We start from the raw sequence: 10,792 nt of genomic DNA, 5'->3' as shown, positions 1-10,792 counted from the left end.
GTGTGCATGTGACAAAGAGATTGAGAATTGAACCAATTTATAACAATTTTGGAGTCCCCAAAAATCTGTAGTCGACTGCAGTGTTTTTCAAGTGAAAATATAAGGAGAAGTCTGAGACTGTTGAGTTCGACATAATTATTGGTTCCCCTTCCAAGGCCCATCTTGAGCTTGTAATAGTAGTCCTATAATAAGTACAAAATAACACCACCACCACATCCAGTATTTTGAGCAGACCCATCGAAAAAATCCCAGGGAATTTTTTTATCTATGACTTTAGGTGCTATCTGCCGGGTGCAAATTGTCTGATCTTCTTCAGGGATTAGGCTATATAGTGCTTCAATATGTGAGGAGGTGAAGATCTAATTAGTGGACATATCATGATTTTTTTTCTTATTTCTTCCTATCTAGATGCCCCAACAAATTAACAGTGGGAGGTTGCGAAGTTTGTGTGAGCGGGCATTTTGCCACCAGTGATTCCACACAGTTTGTATAGTCTCTCCTTGCCATCTTATATTAACTGCTAGAGATTGATATAATAGGTTCCAAACCTGCTATGCAATTGGGCATTCCAGAAATAGATGATCAATAGTTTCAATGTCGTTCTTGCATAAACAACAGTGTGAAGGCCCGAAAAGAGACCTCCAGTGAAGGTTGTCATCGGTGGACTTTATTGTTTAAAAGATACCACAGAAATAGTTTTGATTTTGGTGGAGATTTTAGTTTCCAGATAAGGCTCCACCACCAATCTTTAATTTCAGGTTCATGATCCAAATAAATGAAGATATATCCATCCTTGGGAGTGTATCTGACATGCACAGAAATGGCCCAGATCAGTTTGTCATCCCTGTCAGAGATCCTCACATGAGATTCAGCAAGTGCAACAATATACCTATTCCAATCATGTCCCCACTGGTTGGGGATCCTGAGATCCTGTGCCGACTTCCATGATTGACTGAGCATCGATGAATTTTCTGGGCCCGTGACCCATGATAAGTATTTGATGCCAGAATAATCCAAAAATTGCAAGAGGCCAGGAGGTAGTAAGTGAGCATTTACACTACCCTACCGAGTGCATTTTCCAATGCGTACACTATCTCCGAACCAATTTTCCAAGCTAGTCCATGTTGAATGACAAATATGGAGTGAGAGATCGCCCTCCAGATGGTAGAGATGCCAGGTCTGATCCTTATGGGGCTATGAAACTAATCTAGCATCGAGAGAGGGAAAATATATTTGTAGTATACCACTTCCTTCCATATGTTGTTAGTAGTGAGTAACCACCATCCCATTTTGGCTACAAGAGCCTTTGAAAAAAAATTGATATCCTTCATTCCCCATCCCCCCCATTTCTTGGGTCTGGAAATCCGATCCCATCTTACCCAAGAATTTTTTTTTCCTTCATTTCTTCCTCTGCCCTCAATCAACATCCTACTGCCAAGGTTTCCTTTTCCTCTCAACACTCTTCTCCAGAAGAATGATCATCTCATTCCCCTCTTTGTCCATTAAATAGAACCAACTATTCCAAAAATGGAAGGGACTTGGAAAGGGATCTGCATGCACATAATCCATGTGTCAACATGCAACTTTTATTTCTTTGTTTTAAGTTTTACTTAATTCAATATTTCTCTTAATTTAACACTTTTTTATTTTATTCCTTTTTACTTTTTGTTAACTTTACTTATTTTTGTTATTTTTATAGTTTTCTTTTATTATATTTTCTTCATTATTTATTATTTATATAATATTATTATCTTTTCTTGCTTATTTATTATTTATTTACTTTTTTTTTCCCCTAGGAAAAAGTCGTAATTTTATTCATGTTGATAAAATTACATTTTGTAGATGCATGATGCATATTCAGATGGTTGTTCCTGTAAAGCCAGGCAGCAAACAGAGTAAATGAAAATCACAAAATTGCAAATAATTGTTCCTGTTGTGACAGGAAACTACAAGATATAGAGAAAAGGAAAAAGAATTCCAGTAGATTAAACTTTTCTGCCCTTCTTCTTCTCCACCCGTCGCCAACCTCCAGTGTCGGGAGTGGGTGTGATGATGGCAAGCTGGTTTTCCATGGTGATTAGTTGGAGTTCTTTGTCAGATTCGGAGCCCTCTGATCCATGAGTTCTTTTGATGCCGCTGATTTCCATTTGTGGCTCTCGTTGCAGATCCAAAATGTGAGTCCCTGAATGTGTAGCTGGAGCATTCTCCTCCTGTGTAAATGTCTGTTTCATTAGAGTATCGGGTTCTGGTTGATTCTCTGTGGGCTCCACGTATGTGTCTTCTTCTACTATTGGTTCAGTGTGCTGCCAGCCTTTGGGCTTTTTTTGCTGATTCTTGGTTCTCCTGGTGTCCTTTCGAGCAAGAGGGCAGTCATATTGAAGGTGCCCTGTTTGCATACATCCCCTGCACCGGAACGCTGTGTTCTCATAGTCGAGCTGTTGTATCCATTGAGAGTTATTAAAGTTCAACGTGATGTGGTCAGGGAGCCCTTGACTCAGGTCCACTTCTACACATATTCTGGCAAAAGTAAATATTCCTCTGATAACCCTGTCTTCATCTGTTTTTAGGAATTTCCCCAGGGAATCCCCAATGGCAGCTAATACTTTGTGATGCCAAAAGTGTAAGGGGAGACCATGAAGCCTCACCCATACTGGCATCGTTGAAACCTTCATTGTATTAGCGTCAAAGTCAGGGAACCAGGGGGTAAGGAAGAGGCCAGCACTGCCCCAGAACCAAGGCCCCTGATTGATAATGTTGTCTCGTTCTTGTTCTGAGTTGAATCTGACTATGAAGTAACCTTTGGGACAAAGGTATATTTCACAGCTTGATGTCCATGTTGTATAGATCCATTGGTGCAAGGCATCTGATTTTGGCCAGAAGCCATTAAATCTGCAAATAACTGCACATTTACATAAATCAGAATGCAAACTAGTTACCTCTGGCATAGCGACTTGTAGCGTTGGTGATTCTGGCTTTTGTTCAACAATGTAGGGTCCAGGGGCCTCTGATGGTGGTGCTTCAGTGTTTTTCATTTTTTCTTTTCCTTTCACAGCATCCCGAAAGGAACCTGTATTTTTAGAGCTGGTTCCAGTGCTCCCGCCACGCAGTCGGAGGTTTAAGATAATGGTTGAATCTTTAGTGATGCCGTATTGCAGGAGAGTTTGTTTGTCCTGCAAACTGTATCCTGCATATATAAGATTTTGGTGCTGTATTGGGGTTCCAAGATAACCCTGGATTTCCTTTTTTAAACCCTGAATGCTCATTCTCTGACTGATCCGCATGCAATGGTGTTTGCCCTCTGTTGATTTTATGAAGATTTGGACCAGATCGGCCTCCATGCTGAGTGGATCGGGCTTGTGGGGTTCTCGTTTTGCTGGATCGAGCCAATCGGGAGGAAGTGGCAGCGTATTTTGTTCAAGCCTCATCTCCGCGACCGTTTCCAGCCTGCCCTTGACTTTTTGCCTGAGTATAACAGGGTGTATTTGTTGATCTGGTCGTTGACGAGTTATTCCGGCCTCTGCACATTTGATTTTGCCCTGCGTCCGATGCCCCCAAGCTTGGACCTCGAGTAAATCGTTTAGGGGCTGCCAGGAAACGATGGATCGTGCCCATAGCTTGCCAAGAGGGGGCCGAGGGGTGGGCTGCCGGCTCTTTTCTCCTTCAGCGCAGGCAATACTTCCTGGCCATGGCATAATCTCCGCCGGGGAGATCGCATCTGCCCATCGTTTGGCTCCAAGGCCGGCACCAGTGCTCGCAGATCGAAGATCCCCGCTTCCATAATCCCTTAGCTGACCGGGTGGGTACAGAGGAGACGTCAGACGCACCTTTACCCGCCATGCGCAGACATCTCTGCCTTGTCGGACTGGTTCACCCTCACATGGTTGTTCAGATACCCAGATCTGTGTATGATCAGGGCGTATTGAAGCGAAGCTCCCAGGGTTTTGAGGAGGATAACCCAGATCCACCATAAAAATGTCGGCCTGCTCCATGAGGGAAGATAATTCCTTCTGCTGTTGAAATCTCTGATCCGAGCCATGTATAACCTTTCCAGCAGTGAAATCGGGAGAGAAACAGACCGATGGATCGAAGTTTGAGTTCCCAGCAACCAGACGCCAAGCAGATCCGGGGCCTAGCTGATCTCTGGGGACGACGGCGGCATAGCTTATTCGTTCTGAAACCCTAGGTGATCGAAGACTCGCCATCGCTCCCGATTCCATCCCTCTCCAGTCCTCCTTATTTATTTACTTATATATTAATATTATTTTTAATTATTTATTTAGTATCAGAGCCTAGATCCTAGTGCGATGTTGAATAATCTTATTTCATAGTTGGTGTTCATTGTTTATATAAGTAAATGAAATTGATTTTATTATTTATTATTTATTTATTTTTATATTTATTTATTTATTTATTTATTTTTTCTTCTTTTCTGATGAATTGTGATAAGAAAGCCTATGGTGTATTATCACTCTATATTTGATATGTATTGGAATGATTCTCATATTTATGATGTTATGATACGAAGTTACATTAGCATGTGATTCCATTTATTATGTGATTTCATGATATATCTTACATGATGATATTTCATGGTGTGAAGCATGTGGTAATCACATGTAGATTTTATGACATGCATGAACATGTAGTTCTTTACCATCGAGGATATGGTGATTAAAAATGATGTTATGTTATCATGATGACATGCAATACTTGGCATGTGGATTATTTTCTATGATACTACGATGTTACGGCTAATGCATTGGTTGCATGTTGAGATGTGGTGATTAACATGAAATCCACAAATGGGTCAAGAGGGTCAGTTATTTGATGATATCGTCAGAGCCCATACCTGTGAGGGAGAATATGAAACACCATATGGGTTGGGGATAGACTCAATCAACATTACATATGTCAGCGATTCCTTTGTCTTGTATAGCTCTTGATGGATATCTCTTGAGGGGCTATAAGACCATCTTGAGGAGGTTGAGTACTTGATATTGGATTGGGATGTTGAAGTCTAGTGGGGGTGTAAGGACTTCGATGCCTAGGGCTATTCACCTTAGTGAGTGTGGATGAAGTGGGCCAACCTTTCAAAATGTCTGGAGTACTACTACTTGGAGTACTGAGTTGGGTGCTTGCCTTGGGGTAGATGAGGTCTAAGTCTTGGCGTGAGCCTTGGGGCCAGCCTTCGACTATGGTATAAACCATTGAGGCTTTATTATCGGTTTTGAAAGTTGGTAAAAAGGATAAAGATTGCTTGGGATTTCCCAGGTGAAGTGAAATGTTTTTATGCCCACTGGTTATACTAGTTCAACAGAGGGTGTAGGGAAAACATGAAATAAAAAATAACTAAATAAAATAAAATGTTAAATGATTCAACCTAACTTTGGGATGAAATTCCTTAAAGAGGGGGATTATGTAATGCCCCATAATAATAATAATAAATAAATAATAAATAAATAAAATAATATTAATATATAAGTAAATAAATAATAAATAATGAAGAAAATATAATAATAGTAAACAAAGAAAATAGTAAATAATAAACTAGCGTTCTCTCTCTCTCTCTCTCTCTCTCTCTCTCTCTCTCTCTATATATATATATATATATAAGCTATAAAAATAAGTAAAGTTAACAAAAAGAAAAAAGGAATAAAATAAGAAAGAGTTAAATTAAGAAAAATATTGAATTAAGTAAAACTTTAAACAAAGAAATAAATGTTGCATGTTGACACATGGATTGTGTGCATGTATATCCCCTTCCAATTCCCTTCCATTTTTTGAACAATTGGTTCTTTTTAATAGGGGCAGAGGGGAATGAGATGATCACTCTTCTGGAGAAGAGTGTTGAAAGAAAAAGGAAACCAACACAGTAGTGCATTGATTGAGGGCTTGGGGGTGGCCAATTGTAGAAATTTTATGTGCTGTTGAGCCTATGTTTGGGTGGATATTCATCCCTAAAACTTTGTTGCGGTTAGCAGGATTCAAATAGAATTCAACTCTGAAATCACAAGTAAGGAATATCATCGCTACAGGTAAGTTGTCTCTGCTCATGTTTTTCAAAATCCTATGCTGATTAGTTAATGGTTGTGTGTTGATTGTAAATTGCATAATTTATCTAATTAGTTGCATATTTGAATTGTGGGTTGTAACATTATGTGACCAAGGAATTGAGGAATAGTTTGATATATTCTGCTGATCAAATTTGTATTCCTTGCATGACCTTGCAATCAATAGCCCTATGGCCAAAATCATTGCATGAGAAACACTAACCATAAAAGGAATATTATACCCGATGGATGTTGATCTTATTTACATGCATTCTTGAGGTTACTTCTCCTTTGGCTACTCCTTTTGTTGAGAGGGTTTGATTTCATCACTTTTGCAATTTGTTGTCATATGTCCACATTTCCAATAGTTGTAGTATTTCCTCCTTCGTAATCTTGTTTCGGTTGCTTTTATTAGGGGAGACAATTTTATCTGTTTGTCACAATTTGATACAATATGTCAATGTTCTCCATAGTCATATCATCCGTCAATTTTTCTTCTTCTTCTTTGACCTTGTTCACTTGTTCTTATACTTCTTACATGGTTGTTGATTCTCCTTTTCTCACTACTACTAGTTGCTCCAATGATTTCTGATTTGTTGGTTGATGCTTGAGGCATATATATGAACTAATATAATTATTTTTTTGTAGAAATTGCTTCAAAATTCAATTTTTGGCACTTATCTTCCAGCTCCTTATACTACTTCCTCATTCCATTTTCATTTTTTCTTCCTTCTTCCAGCTGAGTTTTCAGATCTGAAATTTATTCTTTGAAGGCACACTCTTTTTCATAAAAAATTTGCAGCAACATTCGCTAATATTTATTTTCAACTGTGAGCCTCTTAATCTCTGCTTCTAAGGCACTTATCTTGGATAACTCTTCATCTTTGCTACTGATATCATCTTATTGTCCCTCCAGATTGATGATTGATATATCACTGCTATCACTAGGGATTTCTTCTTCATATTGTGAGAGATTGGTAATTCCATATTCTTCTTGTGAGGAGGCTTGATTTACCACTACAATATCTATTGAATCCTTTGGATTTTTCTCCATCTCTGAAATCTGCAATTTTTTTTCGAGATAAAAATTTTGCAAACTGTTCAACAACTCTTTTATTGTCTCACAATATCTCACATAACAATTATCATATCTTGAAATCCCATGCAAGATAATCTTTTTAGCCAAATCATTAAATTCATGCTTAACTCCATACTCTATTGATAGAAAAATATTCTCATCAAGGGACAAAAAATGTGAATCCAATTTCTCTCTCCAAGTTGCAAATTTAACTCTGTGAAGAACTGGAATTCCTTGCTGATCCATTTTCAAAAAAAATGCAAAATTTCTTCCAATACTCCTCAGATCCACTCTCCAATGATTAAGTTGAAATCGAGATCTTGAGATTTGATACCAATTGTTGGAAACTAAATCACTACTGAGAGGGGGGGTGAATCAATAGTGAAGGCACTTATAATTTTTTCTCCAAATTATTATTCCTTTAAACCATGCATACATAGAAGCACATAAATAAAGATCAGAGCATCAAACATAAACCAAAAGCCATGAAAAGATTAAACACAAGGAACACAAGTATTTCTGGTGGAAAACCCTTTTTCAGGTAAAAAACCACCGTTATTGTTGTTACACTGCTCAAAATATTTTGCTATGACAAATAATTATTTACATGGAGATTCAAATGGATACGATTAAATGAAGATATTTTTCTCATGCGGATCTATAGACAACCATATGCTAGAAGCTACCATGACCAATTATCCTTGCCCAATTACTCCTGAACTATTAAACAACTCTACAGACTCCTATCTACTAGAAGCCACCATGAGCAACGAGCCTCACCTAGTTTCTTCTAAACTATCCAACTACCATTGGATTAAGAAAACTGCTCACTTATATTGATTTTTTTGGAGTCCTCCAAATCCACACCTCTATGTGGTTCTTGTTTCATACATGTTTAGATTGGAGCCAAGAACTACTCAACATGAAAACCACAACAACAATCTCTTTAAGGCACAAAATAAAAACTCTACAATAAAATGAATCAATGCAAACCTACGTAAAATGATCTGATAAATGCATCAACAAAACCCTCTCTATAATAATAAAAAAAATTCTCACAAATAACTACTGCACACAACCAACAAAATAGAGAATAAACGAGTTTCTACCAAACACCAACAATATCTACAATCAATCTCTACTTCATATCCTCGTTCCTTGCTCAAAATGTTGGCTGAAACATACTTCTGCTACTTGTTGCAACTCCTTCAAACTGCTTCAGAAAAACTGCATCACAATCCTCACAACTTACAGACAATCCTTCAAAATCACACTCACTTAATACATACTATATCCAACCAAAACATCATTAAGCTCTCTCTAATAGATATATGAATTGAGCTGCTCAACTCAATAATTACCAATAACTACTGAGTTCTACAAACTCCATTCATATGTTGATTTGATCCAGATCAACTCCTTGACTAGATCATACCACAAACTCCACTTCATGAAGGATATTGTCAGTGTTAAACACGTTCAAGAATCTCATTAAAAATTTTCCGACATTTACATGATGAGTCCTAAACAAGACAAGGTAGAAAAACAATTAAACACTTGATGTGTGTGAGGAATACAGAGAAAATATCACTTTAGGTCTCAACCACATCCATAGAACTAGTAAGTTTTGGTTGTAACTACACTCACAACACTGTCTCCCAGTAGTTGGAGCCTTCCAACCACATGCATGAGTTTGTCTCCATGTGGTTGGGGTAGAGGATGGAGAAAATTCAATCAAATCATCTTAGAGCTCTGCCAAACTTCAGGGGCACCTTCATCAAATCCTAAGCACACCTCCAAACCTCTCTAACAAGTCTGTAATTGATTACATAGGCAAAGAACATCTACAACAAGTTAGTGATATGTAGTCCCTAGTCTTCAAAACTCCTCATCCTCAACAACACCTCGAGATCCTCAAGTAGCAACAAAAACATGTCAAAACACCTCCAACACCTATAGGAACATCTCCAACACCCGCATCAACAACATCAAGTCATCCAACTACCTACAACACATGTAGAGGCACCTCCAATCAAAAGTAGTAGAAAAATCACCTATGACAAGACAAGACAACATGTTTTGAAGCCATCTCTACTCAACCTCCCATTTCTACACTATTTCTTGCATTAGGTCATGCCATAAACATGTTGACATCACTGGCAACCAACAAGAGCATCAAGCTGACCAATGATACAACCGAATCACCCATCACACTCATCATGAATAAGACTACCAACATCATCTTATTGACATAGGACATATGTCAATTAAGACGATGAACCTGTTGACATCAATGTCAATACTACAATGCTAACATCAGTGGGAGATGATAATAATGAGAAGTAGTTTGAGGCACTATCTTCTCTGACTTTAAAAAATGAAGAGATTGATAGATTGAAAGAAAAGTTGGACAAAATTGAATAGAGTAAAATAAAATCAGATACTACTTTAGTAGCAAAGATACATTATTATTTTAATTTATAGAAACAATTAGAGCAATATTTGAGTAGTTCTAACAGTGTCTAGTGTCGGATGCGGGTTAAGGAGAAAATCTTGTTAGAAATTATGTCATATATTTCTAATTTATGGTCTCCTATTGAAATTGTTGTAGAACAAGAAGAATTATTGGAAAGGAAACAAGAAGCTATTAACAAGATAAAATATGAATTGGGAAACAAACCTACACTACCAAGTAGAATCATTAAAGCTTTGAACACCAAATCAAGAGAACAACTTGAAGAAATAGGAATTGAAGACAGAACATATGCAGTTATTCAAACAAGAAAAGTACTCAGAAAGAAGACCCTTATGCTAAAGACTAAGGAGATGTGTGAAAATTTACAAGTGCAAATTAACAGATTTTACAAGAATTTTTCTATTCTACAACATAAAGGTCTCCCTTCTTTCAAGAATGTGCAAGGCCAAATGATGTCAGATGAGAAATATCAAAGGTTTCTAAACAGAGAGACATGAGACAAGTCAAATTTTATTGGGATTAAGGGAGAGATTAATGGTCAAGATTTACTTCAAATGCTAGTTGATGATCTTTTCATTTGCTACGAAGTCAAACATCTATTCATAGTAAAACCATCTTTTGAGAAATACATTGAAGTAGATGAGTCTTACAAGTAGTTAATTGATCTCAGTTATCTAGTAAATGAAGAGTGGGAGAAGTTGACTAAGGTTATTGAGTAAATCTAGTTTATAAATGCAACATATCAACAATAATCAAAGCAGATAAGGATTTTATGGCAACAAAGATAGAACAACCTGAGATACATCACATCAGATGCAGTAATTAAGAGAAGTTGGAGATATTTTTAGATGCAGTTTTCTATTTTTAGTCTTAAGTTGTTTAAATATTATCTAAAGTCTTGGATAAATATTTATTTTGATGTAAATCCTCTCAAGTATAAGATATTTTGTGAAGTATTATATATATACTATTCTTTTTGAATAAACAAAGGTTGATTCCTGGAGCATTTTTTTAGGAGATACTATTGTAATAATTTCAACTTCAAGATAATCAAAGGATTATGGTTTCCATTTATGCAACATTTTTGTACTTGTGAGTGTTTTTGAGTGATTTTTATAATCTATTTATGCATATTTTTGAGGTAGTCTATGACATCAGGGAGGGAAGGGTTGAGTATCATTCTCCTCA

The sequence above is a fragment of the Pinus tabuliformis genome, chromosome X (genome assembly GCF_031772625.1).
Source record: "Pinus tabuliformis cultivar Carrire ecotype Pingquan chromosome X, CPIR1, whole genome shotgun sequence".
NCBI classification, from domain to species: domain Eukaryota; kingdom Viridiplantae; phylum Streptophyta; class Pinopsida; order Pinales; family Pinaceae; genus Pinus; species Pinus tabuliformis.
This window is presented reverse-complemented; position numbering follows the sequence as displayed.